At 38.1% G+C, this 19,504-nt stretch overlaps 1 long non-coding RNA gene across 4 annotated transcripts in view; it reads right to left on the reverse strand.

Moving 5' to 3' along the window:
• Positions 1-19,504, reverse strand: part of LOC117197115 (uncharacterized) — a 75,480-nt gene that overhangs the window by 18,998 nt on the left and 36,978 nt on the right. The window contains exon 4 of one of the 4 annotated variants that reach the window (XR_004477631.2): positions 1,330-3,247. The exons of 1 other annotated variant lie outside the window; for it this stretch is intronic. This is a non-coding gene — a long non-coding RNA (uncharacterized LOC117197115). Of the gene's footprint in view, positions 1-1,329; positions 3,248-7,676; positions 8,721-19,504 lie in introns of those variants that run through there. 2 more of the 4 variants (XR_007470639.1, XR_004477633.2) reach the window with 2 other exon arrangements.

Consider the following 19,504-nt stretch of genomic DNA (forward strand, 5'->3'; position numbering starts at 1 on the left):
TTTCTTAAAACACATACTTTCATATGAAAATATCAGATTAGCAATCTTCTCCAAAGGCCAGAACTCTACAATACTATTGTTAGTTTTCTGGCTTTTCACATAAATTTTTAAATGTCTCCCCAAAAGAAAACAAAAGTGAGGAAGTTTTTTGAAGTGGAACATTTGAACAGTTGTTCACCCATACTACTTTTATGGTCCTCTCCTTTTTTGTTCTTAACTTACAGAAAAATTATACTTTAAAAAAAAACTACCAAGTAAACAAACTTGAGTAAGAAATCTAAAAACATCTGAACAGGAGCCAGACGTGTAGGTGAAATTCATCTTAAACCATTTGATTCACACGTGTTCTTTCTCTGACAAGACAAGACAAGCCAAACAGCATTCCTCAGTTTTTCCTTTTGTTGTTTGCCAGTTAATTTTTATTCACTGGAAATGCCAATTTTCCACATGCTATTCAATGTGGTGCGCTTGTTTGAAAAGAAGCAAAGCAAAAGAACTACAGATGCTGAGGACTTAACTCATTCCTCCCTTTGCTCTCCTCCACAACAAGTCCTCTTTCTTCCCAACTTAGTGAGAAACAAAAGCAGACTCATTCAACTTCAAAACTTGAACCCATGCCAGGTGAAATATTTTAGCAAGGCTTATCCTGTGCTGGGTCACACTGTATAGGTGGGCCTCATTAAGTGGTTTTTGTTGGCTACTCGTTTATTATGACTTTGCAGTCACACCCTCGGTGCCAAAGTGCAGCTCTGCAAAGTGTGTGTGTGGGGTTGGGGGGAGTTGTGTGTGCTTTGTTTCAGAATGCAGAGCTAAAGAAAATATGTAGTTTTAGAAATTTGGGAAACTCATTATTTCAGAATACATTTAATCTAAAATGAACCCTTACTCACATTGGTCTTTACCATGTACACCTGAGAGTCAGCAGCTTTTGCACCCCCCCTTCCGTTTTTCCTAATAGGTAAACTGGGTAGGGGCTGGGGAGAGCTTGATCACTTGCTTCAGTACAGGTTAGAAAGTCAAGAAAAAAAAAAAAGAGTACAAACAAAACTTGCATCTTGAATTCTTTTGCCTACATCACCAGACAAGTTCCTGCCTGGGGAAACATGGCAAAGTAATGCAAATACTGCATCCAAAAATTCTTACAGGAGGTGCAACATCTCTCTAGAGTGACTTAACCTACAGGGAAGGATCCCTTTACCCAGACTTGGCACAGAGTAGGAGCAGCGATCAGAATGCATTAAACCAATACGATTCAGCTCATTTGTTAATGGAAAGAGCCTAAATAAAACTGTGGAATCCAAACCATCTTGTAACTTGTAGATGATTAATAGCAGATGAAATCTAAATATATTGGGATATAAACATGTTCCATAGACTTCTAGTGGCGTTATGTTGATAGGGAAGAACAATGCTTGGTTATTGCCATCATATACTCTGTAGCATTTTAGAACTGGAACATGTCTTCAGGATTAGCTGGTTCAACTCCTTCATTTTACAGATGAAGAAACTGAGGCCCAGGAGGATTAAGTGATTTATCAAAAATCAATCACGTGGCTAGTTAACAGTAAGAGTGGGTTTTACATGGTTCTCCAGACAGTCAACTCACCAAATGTTAGGGTCTCCCTTTTATATGAAAAGAACTTTTATTACCGATGTAAGAAAAGAGAAGATATATGTCCTTACCTTTAAAGATAGAAAAATGAAGGAGTTAGACAAGTATAAAGTTAACTGTAATGCAAAACAAATGAAGTATAAACTTCAGTGGGGTTCAAAGGATATAGGGAGGAGAAATTATTAACAATTTTTTGCTATTCTATGCAGTAATCATTCCTTTCTCACAATTATAATAGGACAATGACCTGAAAAGGACCTCAGAAAATCCAGAGTTCATCAGGTGGCTATCAAATAAAGGGTGAGCAACTTATGCCTTAGGATGTACAATTCTTCTGATTATGGGATATACTCCTTGAAGCAAGAGGGATAAAATTGATATTACAATAAAAGAGTACTCCATTTTAAAGTATTTTGTTAAAAATATGAAATGAGAAAAATGTGAAGAAATATCACTACTTTCAAAGCAACAAATAATTTTTTCTCTTAGCAATAAAAAATACTGCATGATATAGCTCTTTGGTGATTCTACACTCTATTTTTATTTATTATATTGGTCACCTTTGGACTTAATCTTATGACTTATGACCTTAAAAATATCTTACATACATTAACATAATATAATCCCTGAGACTTTTATAAGGTCACTTTTGCAAAGTATTATGACCAGTTTACATGTACCTGTTTTTTTTACCCCTGTAAATTTAGAATTCTCTACATATTTCATAAGAAAATCCCAAACTCTGTACTTGAAGTCATCAACAGAGATGGTGAATGGAAATCATCTTTACAGAAAAGTATCTTTCCTAAGAAGAACATCATTAGTGAATCCAACATAATTTAATACTGGATAGTTCATCTTTAGGTAAGATACTTGATTTAAACATTTATCCAAATAAAAGGACTATGGTTAAGAACACTTTTCCTGACTTGGTTTTAAAAACATGTCTTAATTATATATTGAATACTCATTGAAGATCTAGCCCTCCAAGCACTAGAAAGTATATAGAATAGCTGAGAAGGAAAACACTAATGTCACCCTTAAGAAATTTATTACCTAATGGAGAAGATATTACAATGAATGTATAATCAATATGAGTCATGTGCAAGAGTTGACCCAAACATTGTTAGAAGTTGAAAATACCTGGGAAGAGGTTAGTCAGTCCTGTCCAGATACAGATCAACATTAAGGACTAATAAAAACCAAGGTAACCAGTTTAAAAGGGAAGAAAATAATCTACTATTATTAATACAAATGTGAAATGAACTTCAACAAACATCAATTTAAACATTCACAAAGTTAGTTAGTAGAGATATATCCGTAATCTTGTACATTAAGTAATGGTCAAGAATGGCTTCATCTTTTTGTGTTTAGTATTCTTTTTCTTCACATGTCAAAGTACTGTGAACAATGCAAACTCCTAACAAAAATAACTTCTCACAAAAGGGGCTTAAAATGCATCTGCCACCACTGAGGTGAGAGCAAGCAACTCACCCGAGGGAAGATACAGCCACCAAAGCAAATGCGTGGAAAGGGCACAGGCCACGTTGTGCAAAGCACGTTAGAGGGAAGCAAGCTCTTCAAGAAATCAAATGGCAAAGACGCCATCCTCAAAGACCGTATGTTGAAGAAAACCTAGAAAGAAGTAGGGATTCAATAATACAAGCCAGAAGCAAAATTTGGACATCTCAGCATGGATTGGCCAATATAGAATAATGTACAACCCACATTCAAAGGACTCATATTAGATTCTATGACACTGTTCTTGGCCATACTGATTCTGGGTAAAAGTTCTCACTAATTCCTTAGAAAAGAAGAACAAGCATTGGAATTCTGGTGCCCATCGTGCATAATTAAAATATCTAGCATAATGAAATTCCAGTTGGTTTATAACGTGTCACCTTTTTCTCCAGGACTTAGTATCATTTGACCATGTGGCTTACTAAGGCGGAAAAAAGTAAAGCCTCTAAGACAGCACTAGTTGAGCTTTTTAGTAAAATGTAGTGTTAAAAAGAGGGTAGTTCCATTACTTGTGAAATAATTACTTTTTGAGAATTTGACACACATGCCTCATTGGAAATTTTCCCACTCCCAGGGTTGAACCCTGTTTGGTCTAAGGGTGGGTATGTGACTTAAAATATTTCAATCTGGGTGAATCTCAGAACTCTTGCTTCAAATGCCAGGATAGAAGACTCTTATCTTCCTCTGGACCTTATGGTATGTACAAAGGAATCCAAGGACAGTGACATTTATTTTGCCCCCATGAGACATTTTTATAGTCCAAGGTTGGACCCAACACATAGAGGAAAGCAAACTTCAGGAAATCACGGGAGCTTCTGGATTTAGCTAACCCTGAAGCCAACCCTATCATGGATTTACAGTTAAGCCAGTCCATTTTTTTCTTTTGAAACCATTTACTATACTTGCAGCTGGCATTCTGAATAATACAGCCCTACAACTTTGTGTGAAGTGTAAACTTTGTAGCCTTGCTCCAGGCTTTGGAACCTTGTTCCTTTCTATTTCTCTTGCTTCCTGACCAGTCACCTTCTCATACTCACCCTTTTCTCCAGCTATAAAGTACCCCTGGCAGTTCCCTGAACACATCATGCTATTTCAGATCTTTGCATCTTTGTCTGTATCTGTCCCTCTCCTAGGGATGTCCTTGTCCCCTTTCTTGGCCTATCCAATTCTATTTATTCTCCAAAACATTTCTCCTATGTGATGCCTCTAAGAAGATTTTTCTGGACCATCTCCCACCTGACTTAGATGCCCCTCCTATGTGTGTACATGGTTTACCTTTACCATGGTACTTATATTGTAATTGCTTCCTCCCAACTGGACTAGAAATTCTCCAAAGGGAGGATTCGTGTATTATTTTCTTTTTTCTTTTATTTTTTCATCATCAGTACCTAAACTGAGACTTGATGTTTAAATGTTGGCTGAATTAATAAATGTGTCAGACAACAAAAGATAAACAACAAACCTAATTCCAGCTTAGGACAATGTTATTGTCTTTTATTTTTGTTTGCTTTTTGTTTTGTTTTGTTTTAGATTTTTAGGTAAGAGCCAGCAAACCTAATGGATTTTAATTACTTGGAATGTTTTCTAGTCTTTGCTACAGTTGATTAACCCACTATTAGATAGGTAACCAGATAGCAAACCTAACTGCACATGAGTTACCTTCTCTGGTTACTCACCATTAGTCACCAGAGAGAAATAAGCAAGAGAGATCCAATGGATCAGTAAAAATCCACCATCACTACTTGAAAATTCTCATGATTTACATGATGATGTCATGCTTATTTAGACTGAGTACCCAGACATAAAATGAGAAGAGGAATTTGAAGGGTAATTATGGTAAACAGCTTTGTATTCATTGGTATGGTAAATGATTTTGTATTCGTAGACCTTTTTAAGGTTTCTAGAAAAGATTACCTTCACTAAAAGCTTCCGAAGCATCATCCTATATTGCAGACATGACCTGGAGATTTGGCAGCACTCATGGATAACATCAGTATCATTTCAGAAATGGTTGGAGCTCAAAACCTATGTTCTCTTAGAGATTCAGTGATGTCTTTTCAGAAAAGATACAGAATAGAGGAAAATTCTTAGTGAACTTTTTTTTTTTTTCAAACAGAGAAGCCTGCCAAATTTGCCTCTGCATATTCTAAAGTTGGTTTTGGCATGTTTGTTATCAGACATCTAAGTGTCAGTCAGGGTCTTTCCTCACAGGAAACAGATGGCCCACTCACATCAGAGTAACTTAAGGAAGGTTCATTTACAAAGGGACTAATGACCAAGGTGTGAATGGAATTTATTAAACAACTGGATCATGCAGGGACCTGGGACCACCCACAACAGAGCTCTTACTCCCCTCCCCTACGCCATGCATGTCCTGAGACCTAAAAGGAGGACTCACCAAGGAAGTGATGAGAACAGAAGACCACCTGGGGATGAGCAGGGATTTTCCACTGAGAGTATAGCCAGCCCTACGTAACTTCGCCAGAAAGAAGCCAAGAAAGTAAGTTCCCTGCCATCACTCTCTTCCCTACTTCCTACCTTTTGCTAGGCTCCCCATTGACCTGAAGTCAGAGGGTATGGAAGGCTTTTTGTTGTAGTACAAAAAGAGTCAGCCCTTTTTGCCTCTTGGCACCCAGTGTCGTCTTTGTCTGGGTGAAAAGCCTTTATCTGCAACCAGTGAGAACAAAATCTCATAAGCTATTGCATCATCATGGGGTAACATTAATTGTCATATTCCTTCCCAGAGTCTAAAATTTTAGCTATTTCTGCTATTCTTCATATAAGGAACTAATGGGGAAAAGAGTAGAAAAAAAAATAAAGGAATACCATAAGATGCAGCATCTGAATTTTCCCTCTGAAGCCGGTTGCTAGGCATAAACTGATTATCATAACTGCCTAATTTCACCATCCAATTCCATGTTCCACTGGAGGGTATGAGTGTGAAGAGAGTCAATATTTGCTGTGAGGTTAGTGTTCAAGAGAACTTGGAGATTCATAGTTCTTAACTTCATCATTATCTTCCAAAATATCACATCCAATGCGGCCTGTTGTTTCCTGATAATTGCCTTTCTCTTAGTATAATAGAGATGGAGGGTCTGATTTATAATTAGTGCTGTGACTCTACGACATTTACAATCAGGTTGTGAGCTTGGTTGTCAGCTATATCTTCTGAGTGACCATAGGAGAGCAGGGTTCCTTCGAAGCAACTCAGGAAACCTTCTGACTCTCTGTACACATTTGTAATTACATGTTCATAGTTTTAATTATCTTTTTCCCTATCGATATTGTCGGTGAAAAAAAATGTTGCCTGCCATATCAGTAAATAAGGGATGTTGCAGCCATCAAGCTCTCACACTACAGCCACTCCTAATGACACATCCTGAGGAGACTCAGCATGAGAAAGCACAGGATACTGGCCCCAGATAGCTGAGGTGCACATCAAAGGAACGATTTCAGTGAACCCAGGCTCTTGCATCTTCCCATGCATAGAAAAGTGCCAAATTCCTTAACTTGAGATATCTGGTTTTCTTTAAAAAACAGTAACTCTTTAAAAAAAAATTTTTTTAGGGACTTCCCTGGTGGTCCAGTGGGTAAGACTCCACACTCCCGATGCAGAGGGTCTGGGTTCGATCCCTGGTCAGGGAACTAGATCCTGCATGCATGCCACAACTAAGAGTTTGCATGCCACAACTAAGAAGGCTGCATGCTGCAACTAAAGATCCTACATGTTGCAACTAAGACCCAGTGCAACTATGGAGAACAGTATGGAGGTTCCTTAAGAAACTAAAACTAGAACTACCATATGACCCAGCAATCCCACTACTGGGCATATACCCTGAGAAAACCATAATTCAAAGAGTCATGTACCACAATGTTCATTGCAGCACTATTTACAATAGCCAGGACATGGAAGCAACCTAAACGTTCATCAATGGATGAATGGATAAAGAAGTTGTGACACATATATACAATGGAATATTACTCAGCCATGAAAAGGAATGAAACTGAGTTATTTGTAGTGAGGTGGATGGACCTAGAGACTGTCATACAGAGTGAAGTAAGTCAGAAAGAGAAAAACAAATACCATATGCTGACACACATATATGGAACCTAAAAATATGGTACTGATGAACCTAGTGGCAGAGCAGGAATAAAGACGCAGATGTAGAGAACGGACTTGAGGACACAGAGAGGGGGGAAGGGGAAGCTGGGACAAAGTGAGAGAGTAGCATTGACATATATATACTACCAAATGTAAAGTGGTTGGCTAGTGGGAAGCTGCTGCATAGCACAGGGAGATCAGCTCGATGCTTTGTGATGACCTAGAGGGGTGGAATAGGGAGGGTAGGAGGGAGGCTCAACAGAGAGGAGATATATGTATACATATAGCTGATTCACTTTGTTGTATAGCAGAAACTAACACAACATTGTAAAGCAATTATACTCCAATAAAGATGTAAAAAAAAAAAAAAAAAACACACAAATATACCACACAAGTATTGCAAATCATTAAAATACAAACCAACAGGAAAAAAAAAAACAACAAAAAAAAACCTGGTGCAGCCAAAATGAATGAATGAATGAAGAAATAAATAAATAAATATTTTTAAAAATAAATTTTGTTGGAGTATAGTTGATTTACAATGTTGTGTTAGGTTCAGGTATACAGCAAAATGAATCAGTTATACATATATCCACTCTTTTTTAGATTATTTTCCCATATAGGCCATTATAGAGTATTGAGTAGAATTCCCTGTGCTATACAGTAGGTCCTTATTGGTTATCTATTTTATGTATAGTGGTGTGTATATGTCAACCCCAGTCTCCCAGTTTATCCCTCCCCCCAACCCCGGTAACCATAAGTTTGTTTTCTACATCTGTAACTCTATTTCTGTTTTGTAGATAAGTTAATTTGTACCCTTTTTTAGATAACAGTAACCTTTTGACGTTCCAACTACCTGGTCTTTGTTGCAAAAACTCCGTGTGTCCTGGCTCCTCCCTTACTTCTTCGGAACAGTCCCTTAGAGGTATTTGAGAGGCTGTGTCCTGGGCTTCAGGCCTCAGTTTTGTCTGCTGAATAAAACATAACTCTCAACTTTTAGGTTGTGCATTTTTTTTTAGTCAATAATATTCTCTAGAACTGTAGAAAGAAGCTAAATGACACTAAAATCTTAATTGTCAGAGCAGCTATGTGTTACAGCCACTTGATCTCTGCCAACTCTTCATCTCATGCAACCGCAGTGGTTACCTGAATACTTATGAGGCTACAATATGCCAAGCGTTACCCTTACCCAATCCCTCACAGCCCCAGCAAAGAGGTTATTCCAGTATGCCTCAAATATATGATGTGCTAATCCCAGAGTCTTAGTTCAAGGAGTCTGTTTCCTGGGGCCATTTCTAGTACCAACTAATATATCAGCCAAGTTCCCAACAGAAAAGAGATCATTAGATGAGTTTTTATTTACAAAGTGACAGATTATAAAAGTTTGTCTGCAGTAGAAGTGGATCACCACAAACAGGGCAGGAATGGAGGCCAGCAGCAGTGAGATGTTACCAGTCTTAATGCCAAAGGGCTGAGGAATGAAACCTGGAAGAAATAAAGTCTCAAACTTATTCAGAAGCCAGAGTACACCAGGGTCCTTTGATGGGGTCAATGCGGTCCCATTTTTGAGGCAGAGGGGAGATGGAAATAAAGGGAAAATGGCTCTGGAGGATCACACAGAGGTATGTGACGCATGGTATTTCTTTGCTTCCTTTCTGCTAAGTCACTTTCCTACTCTCCTCCTAAACCATGCAATCTCACCTTTTCCTTGAACTATCTGGCTTAATGAATTCGTTGTCGCCAGTTTCCCATATGTTTACATTTCTGTGACAGTATATGAAAACACACCCTTATACTTGTGTTTCCTAAAATGTGCTCTGATATTTACGTATCCATCTTCATACTCTTGTACATGTACAGGCAAATATACACATTCACTTATTTCTCCCATTTGGTTATAAGCAGTCACAATATCTTGTGTGTCATTAGATAATACCATAGACATGTACACAACTGATATTGTATACGTATTAATGAGTTCTTAAGTTTAAAAGATGAGAATTAGTAACTGTAGTTGGAATTAAGAATAGTTCTAAGGAACAAACGTATGGACACCAAGGGGGGAAAGTGGGGGGTGGGGGGCGTGGAGGGGATGAATTGGGAGATTGGGATTGACATGTATACACTAATATGTATAAAATAGATAACTAATAAAAAAAACACTTGAAGTATGATTCCACTTTTGATTGGGGAAAGCCTATATTTGTGTTTTTAAAAACAGAAAAAAAAAAAAGAATAGTTCTAAGGACTAATATGTTTCCCTTTCCTCTTCCTCTCTAGCATAAGCATTCTTTCTTTGATTTAAAAAATTCAGTTTTCATTTTGCTTCATCATCTGGAAGTGCTGGCTTTGAAAATGTAATTTATGAAAATATAGCTTTCAAAAAGTGGCAAGAGATATTAATATTTTTAGGCTTTTTTCATCTCATTTCAGTAATGAATTCTGATTTTCTTAATAGGAATGAGTTGTTCTATAAAAAAATCCCTTTTAATTACCTCAATCTTTAATTTAAAAAGGAGTGGGCTTGTCTAAATAATTCTCCAAAAAGAGCTCATAACAGACCACAGCCAAACTATCTGAAAAGCCAGGGACATATATTGATCATCTTGATGTCTAGTTCCAGATAATTTTACCTCTGAACATTTTAAGTGTAACAGTAATAAACTAGAAAGTAAACACCCTAAAAAAACTATCTTGAAAACATCACTTTATATTTGTAAAATGTGACTGATGTACAGGGATAGGGAATAATTTCATAGTAATGGCATTCTAAGTCTGTTCTTATTCTATAACGACTTAAAACTCAGATGGCAATGGTATTATCAAGGTTTCCAGACTCATAAATCACCATCAGGCATTTCTACCATTGCTTAATGTTTGTTTTCCAAGGATCTCAAATTGATCCCTAGATAGACCATTATTATTTGGGACATAGAGTGTCTATATCATTTTACAATGTGAAAAGTAAAGTATGAACACATTCTTGAAGGTGAGACAACTTACCTCAAGTCATATCCCATGTCTATGAGAAAAAAATAAATAGAAACTTAGAAATTGTGATTCTCCTTTCTCTACTGTGGCCATTTTAGGCTCCCTATATATATATATATATATATATATATATATATTTTTTTTTTTTTTTTTTTTTTTTTTTACGGTACGCGGGCCTCTCATTGTTGTGGTCTCTCCCGTTGCGGAGCACAGCCTCTGGCCGCGCAGGCTCAGCGGCCATGGTTCACGGGCCCAGCCGCTCCGCGGCATGCGGGATCTTCCCGGACCGGGGCACAAACCCATGTCCCCTGCATCGGCAGGCGGACTCTCAACCACTGCGCCACCAGGGAAGCCCGGCTCCCTATATTTCTACTTCATATTTCAGTGGGATGGATACCTTATTAATAACTTTACTGACTCTCCTCAGCCCTCTTTATTGGCTTAGCTGTTATTGCAGACTTGCCTTTTATCTACCAGTTAGATTTTGTGGAGCATGTTTTAAATAATGCTCATTCCAAATTTACATTTGTCAGGTTTCTGCCACTCTCTGGAAGCTGAGATAAAAATCAAAGAATATGTGAAAACTTAAGTTCATTCCTATTTCCGGTTTTGAGAAAATGAGGACAGATGGGTAGAATGATTCTATTTTCCGTGATAAAAAAGAAAGAAAAGGAAAGAAAAATCTTACTGCTAGCGTGTCAATACCTAAATAACCAACAGAGGACCCACCAATAGCTTTAGGACCAAAGTTTTTCTTTCTCGGCAAAAATGTGATTAATGTAAGCCTCAGTAGATACAAAGATGATTTTCAAACTCTACATAAGCTTGGCTGAAGATAATTTTATGTAGTAAGAATATATCTGATGTTAAAATAGCATTAAATATGAGTTGGAATTTGTTAGTGACAAAGGGCATTTTAATGATGAATCTGGACAGGAAATGGCCATTTAAATGTTATCATGTGCTTCTAATTGTAATGTGGTAACACACTGTATTCTGAAAGGCAATGTGACCAACTAAAGAAGATTGAGCAATAAAGGAATGGAAAAAGAATTAATAGCAGACAGGATAGTTTTGAACTTTTTGAGGGCTCTCAGGAGAAAACATCTTTTAACCTGTTTTTGTACTCTTAACCTAGAGGAACTCTGATAGAAATTCAATGGAATAAAAATGTGGCAGAAGTGGTTCCAGAAGTGATGGGAAAGAGCCAGGATATAAGACGATGGCTTTGCCGGCCACACTGGCCGAAATGTAGGTCCGTCCAGAAAAGAGGCCTCACGTTCCAAAGGCCCGCCCTCGGCTCCCAGACTCACACTTTTTCCACTGCACCATGCATGTCCAGTAAGCGTTGCCTAAGAAAACATTGGCTAATAGGTCAGTTTGGACTAGGAACTGGTTAGTCTGAAGCTAGAGTTCACAGTTTTTACCACGTGATTCTCCTGCTCAAAAACCCTTTCAGTGGCTTTCCGTTTAAACGTGCTGTGGTAACAAAGCTCATCATTCTTCTGGCGTTCCATTGAGCTCATTCGGTCTTGCCAGTTTCATCTCCCACTGCTTCGTACAGGAAGGCTCCTCTGCATCCGAATCAGGCCATTGTTCAGCCTTTGTGCTCTTCTGCTTCTGTATATGTTTGCTCAAGCTGTTCCTCCATCTGTGACCCCCACTTCTGATCTCTGTTTATTTCAATCCTACCCAACATCCGATGCTGAAGTCAAAAACCCACCTCATTGTACATGTTCCCTGAAGAGCCCAGTCAGTCCCTGGTTCTCATTTCCTTCTCTGGACACCTACAGTACACTCCCAAGACCACTTACTGGGCCTTTATCAGATTCTACTTGGTGTTATGTGCTGTCTTTCTTGGAAAGCCTCTGCAATGCTGCAAAACCCCAAATCACACCACAGTGCCTCCATCATGAAGGATTAATTAAATAAGCTCTCATACGATGACACGTGTAACACATGTATGTACTATACAGCTTATAGAGGGTTTTCACGTATTTTATCTTATCTCTCACTGTGACACTTTAAATAAACAAACTTTCAAACCCTCAAACTATAAAGTTTACAGAAGACTTTCACATATATCTTATTTCACAATCATTCCTTTGGAGGAAGGCCTGACAGATGTTATGATCTTTATTTTACAGATGAGGAAGCTAGACTAGGGAATCATGAGTGGTTCACACAAGGTCTCACTGACTGAAGGGCAGCAGAGGGATTTAGAGCCATCTTTTCTGATTTGCTAATGCTCATTTGTCTTAATAGCTTTCTTTTTTCCATACTTGATCATGTCTATTTTATAGTTTTAAACTGGTGATTTGGAGTTTGGATATATTATTAAAATGATACAGAAGAAATGACTTAATACTAAGAGGTCACAGAGATACAAAACTAATAAACATAATAAAGGCATATGATTAATACTTTAAGTGACTTGGCAATTGATATAAAGCAAGAAAAAGCATTGATGTGGAATTAAATCATGAAGACTAAGCAAGTGTGTCATAAAGAACAGTAAGATGAAAGTCTAGGGACAATAGTTTTGAATTAAGTATGTTTTAAGTTTTTCTTATATTTTCAATCATGTACTGCAAAATGAAAAGAAATGTTATACAAAATCCATTAAAATTAGAAAAGAATATATTCACAAGTTATGGATTCCGTTGACTAACTAACTGTTCCAGTGTTGAATTGCTAATGTTTCTTAAATGCAAACTCTGAGTGGGCATAGTCACAGACGTTTCATGGATCATTTACTGTCCCTTACAACGGAACTCAGAAGCATTATTACCCCAACTTTTCAGAGAAACTGGGGCAAAGAACTACTGTTGATACAGATGAGATCTTCAACATAAGCTGCCTAGCTCCTAAGTCCAAGCTAAACTCTGTATATCACTCCTGTGATCAGGAAAATCTGAATCCACTGACTCTAGTACATTTTAAGTTAAAGTAAATATGTTTGGACTTCATTGTGTTTCTTAATAATTGTCCATTAGTTTAAAAAATATTAAAACCTCTTGTGTTCTTGCTAGAAATGTGTATAACTTCAATGACTTAGTATTTCCCCAGAGAACTTAAACGTCAAGTTTGGGACAAAATAATCTGCAACACAAGCTCCTCTGTACTTTGCAGTGTCTGCACATCTGTTTGCTGCCACATATGTAACAAATGAACACATGTGGCCCAGTTAGGATTGCCAAGTGTCTCTGATTCTGAAAGGCGACATTTATTTTAGGAGGACATCTTGGTCTCAGTGGTCTCCAGCCTTGTTAAATTTAACCATAAATGCATAGATTAACAATTTTCATGGAATGTAACAGTTCTTTCCTCACTTAAAAAAAATGGTGGTTACCATTATGGATGATCCATCTTCAAGCATGTTTGTGTTTGTGACCTCCCTTGCAGTATTGGCAGTAAATCGTAAGAGCTAACTAATGACCATTGGAATCAGACAGATCTGGGCTTGAATCTCAATCTTTCTTTTACTGTGTGGTATGGAGTTTTTACTGAGCTTCTCTGAACTTCAGTTTCCTCAAGTGTAAAATACAGTACCTAATTTGTAGGATTTGGACAAGGATAAAACAAAGTTATATGCAGACAATCTAGAGGTATCATGGCTAACACATAAATATTAACTTAACAAATAAATGCTAAGAAAACACAAAGTACGTATATAGAAAATAGATTTTTCCAGACAGACAAGTACAACTGTGCTTTGTGACCACCTAAAGGGGTGGGATAGGGAGGGTGGGAGGGAGGGAGACGCAAGAGGGAAGAGATATGGGAACATATGTATATGTATAACTGATTCACTTTGTTATAAAGCGGAAACTAACACATCATTGTAAAGCAATTATACTCCAATAAAGATGTAAAAAAAAACCCAACAATATAGTTATTGGAGAATATAAAATCCTGGATGCTTTTTTCATTTTTTATTCTAATTTTCTGTATCTTCCAGGATTTTCATTAAAAAATAAAGCAGGATTGTGCCACAGTCAGTGGCTGAGGAAATATACCATGTTACTGGCAGTAACAGGAATTTCAGCACACAGGGGTTGGCATTGGTATCAACCTCGGTTCACTTGGAAGAAATCAGACATTATCTCATGAGATTTGATATTAAGTTCAGTTTAGAAACCAATTTTATTTTCTCCAGTTAGTTCTAAGAACATATGTCCAATGGTCCAGCCTCTCACAATCTCCTAGAGGCATTTTTATGTGTAAAGATGTTGAGTGTTTCAGTGAAGAGTTAGTAAGTTAAAGGACATACAAGCTTAAGCTGGTGCACTGAAAACTGAACTTGGAAAAGATGCTTCTAGCACAGTCCAAGGAAACTCTGAGGCTGTAATTTTCAATAGGCAATCCAAGCCCTTTGGTTAGCAGTGGTCTTGGATGAAGATTATTTCACCTGGCAACACCTGAGTGCAAGGATTGGCATTCTTGCACCTGAGTGCAAGGATTGTCATTGTAATTGGTAGCCTTAAGGGAAACTGGTTCTTTGGCAGGAAATCCACTCACAGCACCTGCTGTAGGACCCTGTGAATCCCAGCTATTCCTGGCATGAATTTCACTGTAATATGATTAAAACAATCCTTACCTAGATGGGTCTTTTCTCAACAGAGGTACCCAGCATGAGGTAACAAGCTGGGACAAAATGAACCCAGGTACAGTTCCCTGCCAGGTGAGCCCCCTCAGGAAAAAAATTATAAAATGGGATACTCTGAACCATATTTAGGGATTCCCTTTTGTAATTACTCCAGTGCAATTTATTGAACACTAGTAGGTGCTTAAAAATTCTTCAGTTGTGGAATCATTGATTCTGGTATAACCAAGGCTTATATGGGTTGAGCCCATGTGAGTCAGTTCTTCCCCTAAAACCCTAAAGAGCTGACAGTTGAAGTTATGGATATTTAAAACTAAGGCGGCTCAAAGCCATAAGAGGCTTAGCAAATGTGCTAAGCCTACAGTGAATCCACAAAAAAGCACATGCCAGTTTGCACTAAATTGAATGATAAATCATGAGTCACCTACTTTCTTACCCTTTTACTCTTGTTTCCTCTATTCTAAGTCTTCCACTTATAACCTTTGTGACCTAGAAGAGAGCTGGGTGCTGAACTTTTTGGACTGGTGCTTTCCATGGCACTTCCAGTTAGCAAAAGGTGCGACTCAAGGTGGCTCTTTTCCACTGCTTCTCCTACTTCTCTCTGCTCTCAGTGATTGTTGTTACTAGTGGTTTCTCTCCAGGCAGCAGGTCCTGTGATAGGTGTTTCCTGGGACAACCCTCTATACATCTAGTGCTACATCTAATGCCCTCTAAAATCCTTAGTTTGGCTTTGGGTCCCTTTGAGACTGAAATGCTAGTATGATCAACACTATGGGGCAGTTTATAACATTGATGACCTTCATTAACATACAGTGAACACCAACAATGTTGTAAGCATTTCAGATAACAGCAGTGAATACTCCGGATGGGATTCTTTGACAGGAAGCATACTGTGGGGTAAGGAGAGGCACTTACTCTGTGAAGTTCTCGAGACAAGCATGTTCAGCACTCCCTCTAGCAGCATCAGGAAGTTAACCTGTGCATCATATTCTCTTCAGATAACAGTGCCCTGGACTCCACATTCCCTTAGAGTGCTCCCATGACTAGTAATGATGCCAGAATGCTCAAGCCTCAGGTGTTCCAGTGTAAAGTCATTCACTCTCCCCTAGGCAGGTCCAAACTCAGGTCGCCAGAGGAGGTGGTGATTCTTCTTCATGTGCCTCAGGATACATGGAACATACAGAAAGGAAATGCTGATGTACCTTTGGCTTTCCTTTAGCTTCCCAAGATATGCAAAATGAACTAATTGGCTTTTCAAAAATGATGAGCACTTAACCTGTGTTTCAATCTTCTTTATGAGTCCTACCCAACGCAACCAAAAATAAAAACCTGTAAGAGATAATTCAGTAATGTTTCTCTCTGTTGCTCGACAGTTTACATCTTGAGTAGAGAGAGGCAAACAAAGTGGAGAAGGAATGTTATCCAAGCCCTTTGAGTCAATTACATTTCAATGGGTTTACTGTAGATTCTATGGCTTAAACCTGAGTTACTTGGGTCAAAGTAACTATTGCTATTTTCAGTTGTCTCCATACAAACAAAATTAACACATTGTAATTGTGTTGTCATATTCCTTGTCTTCTTCTAAAACTCTAATAATTTATAAAATATAATGCACACATTCAGAAGCAAGCATATAAATTCAAACAGATTATATATTAATACAATTCTTCATGGAGTACCAAAATGATTTTCTTCATATTACATTGTACACCACTGCTTATCATTCTAGGTTTGTTTGTTTGCAATATATATTGATAGCTCTAACGTTTTATATGCATTGCTTACTTCACAGAAGGTGACTGATTGGTAGATAGATAGATAGGTAGATGGAACTAGTGGCACACACATCAAATTACATTCTGCAAAACATTTTAAAGTATCATTTTATAAAGTAATAATTACAAGTAAGACATCCAGACTAAGTATGGGAGCCTACATTATGCTAATATCAAAAAGTAAAACTTTCCAAATCTTTTAGTTTTGGAACTCTTAATGTGGTCAACTAAAAATGATTTCCTGTTTCCAAGAAGTTTTTTTTCCAACAAGAAATCCTCTCTCTGGAAGTATCAGCTGTCTTCATAGTTATTTGATATTACTGCCTAGAAAAGTCTGGGGAGAAAAAGGAAAGAAAGTGGGAAAGGCCAATAGAGTGGAGGAAACACCTCTTGGAATTTCAAGGCAGAGAAATGTGGAATAAATTAGCTATGCCAACACATTTTATATAGAAAGCCTGAAGAACTGAGTAAAGAAGAGAAATATTCGTATGAAGGACCATGTAACCTTTATACATGTAACTTCATATTAAATAAATTAAGCTGAAAAAAAGAGAAAAGAAAACAATTAAAACCTCTTATAAGAGACGTTTAGGAAATATTTAGTACATATAAATGGATGAATAATTAGAAGACAGGGATCAATGGAGTAGTCACTCAAGTATGCTCCTAAAATGTTATAGCTCTTGCTATTGCTACTCTACTTATTTTTTTTATATTAAAGGTAGTTGTATTAGGGTTCTCCAGAGAAACAGAACCAATAGGAGAGATATATTTACATATATACATTAAAATATATTATACAATTTTAATAATTTAAAAATTCTATAACTAATACTAGAATAGAAGAAAATAATGTAATATAACAGACGATCAAGAAACAATGCTGTATATATAAAAATTTAATATATGACAGAGGAACCATATCAAATGATTAAGAAAGAAAAGTTTACTTAGTAAAAGAGCTAGCTAACTACTTGAGAATAAAAAATATCCTACCTCATGCCACATAGCAAAATAAATTGCTAATTTACTAAAATTGAATATTAAAAATTGAGACCCTGAGATGCTAGAAGAAATATAGCGGCTATATAATTTTGAGGTGAGAGATAGTACTTTAAAACATAAGTAATATATTTATGAAAATTAGCCATACTTTCTGAAACAAACAAATTTAATGAGAAGAGTAGCATTGTTTTACATTTTTGTAAATCCCTTTAATGTTTGGCTTAATAGAAAACATCTGGATTCTTATATCTGCTTCTGCATTCATCTGTGGTGATATCATATGTCATATAGCTTCTGGAAAGCTCCACTGTAAACTTGTGAAGGGATAAAAGTGAAAAAGGCAGATATATCTTAGTATTATTATGAAAATAGTTTTGACCTTTTAGGCCTCCAAAAAAGGTCTGTGAGACTACAAGAGGACTCTGACTCATACTTTCAGAACTCCTGTTATAGATTAATGTTAATCTTTATATTGATAATATCTCTAAGGGACAATTTCATTTGCATTGCTCTGGAAAAGATTTAGCTGCATTACCTGTAGTTTCCTACAAGTTATCAGTTTCCTACCCATCTGGAGTTGCAAACTAGCCCAAGCAATCAAAGATGTACACTCTTAAAGAACTGGATAATCCCTTAAAAGGTACAAAAGGACACTTATAATCCAATAATCTCTTCTGTCCATTTCTCAGTGTCTCCTTCCCCCTGCCACCTTGCATCACTAGCTTCCACCATATTAAACATGCTAATATGCAAAAATTAGTTGGGGAAATTTCTGGACAGTAGTAAAATGAGAAGAAAGGAAAATTGGAACTCCTTCCAATGTAGTTAATGTAGCTGCTTCCACACTTAGATTCTCACAAAATCCCTTCCTTTCCAATCCTCTTTTTTAAAAATTACATTTTCCTAAAAGAATACTTCTTTATCTTCCTATTTCAGTCCTTTACCCTTGTTTGGGAAATATTACCACTTTCTTCAGCATGTAGAAATTTCTTGGGGGCGGTGTCAAGATGGTGGTGTGGGAAGATGTGGAGTTCATGTCTCCCCAAAACTAGGGGGCCTGCTGTATGTGGGTGGGGGACTCTGACACCCAAGGAGATGGGAGGAACCCCCAAGTAAACCGGTAGGACGTGGGCAGCTGAGGGGGGAGGAGAAGTGGAGGCCAGACAGGACCGATACCCCCGAGGGGTGTCTGAGGGAGGGAGGGGATCCCACACCTGGAGGGACCCTTGGAGGCTCAGATCAGGGAGGAGCATGAGCTCTGCCCAATCAGCTGGGGAAGTCTCCTGCCTCTCAGCCTGGATCCTACTCCCACAGAGGCCCCCTCTGGGCAGTCTTGGTCCTGGGGGCATAGGAGAGAGGCTGAGGGAGAACAGGAGAGGCAGGTGGGAGGAGCCCTCCAGGACTGGAGGAGTGGGAGAGGAGCAGAGGGTGTTGGCCCTGCCTGCTTGAGCCCAGGAAAGCTACTGAGCTCCGAGGCTGGTCCTCTGCCCTCCAAAGACCCCTTCAGGCTGCATGTGTCCTGGGGACATAAGAGGGAAGCCGGGGAGATCAGGAGAGGCAGGCTGGAAGAGCCCTCCAGCTTGCGGGATCTTCATTCATGAGCCGGGCATCAGGTGGAAGCTCCTGTGGTGGGAGCTCCGAGTACAAACCACTGGACTAACAGAGAACCTCAGACCCCAGGGAATATTCATTGGAGTGAGGTCTCCCAGAGGTCCTTATCTTGGCACCAAGACCCAGCTCTACACAACAGCCTACAAACTCCAGTGTTGGAAGCATCAGGCCAAACAACCAGTAAGACAGGAACACAATCACACTCATTAAAAAAAAAAAAAAAAAAGAGAGATAGCAAAAATATGTCACAGATGAAGGAGCAAAGTAAGACCTACAAAACC

Source organism: Orcinus orca, chromosome 12 (assembly GCF_937001465.1).
Source record: "Orcinus orca chromosome 12, mOrcOrc1.1, whole genome shotgun sequence".
Lineage (NCBI taxonomy): Eukaryota > Metazoa > Chordata > Mammalia > Artiodactyla > Delphinidae > Orcinus > Orcinus orca.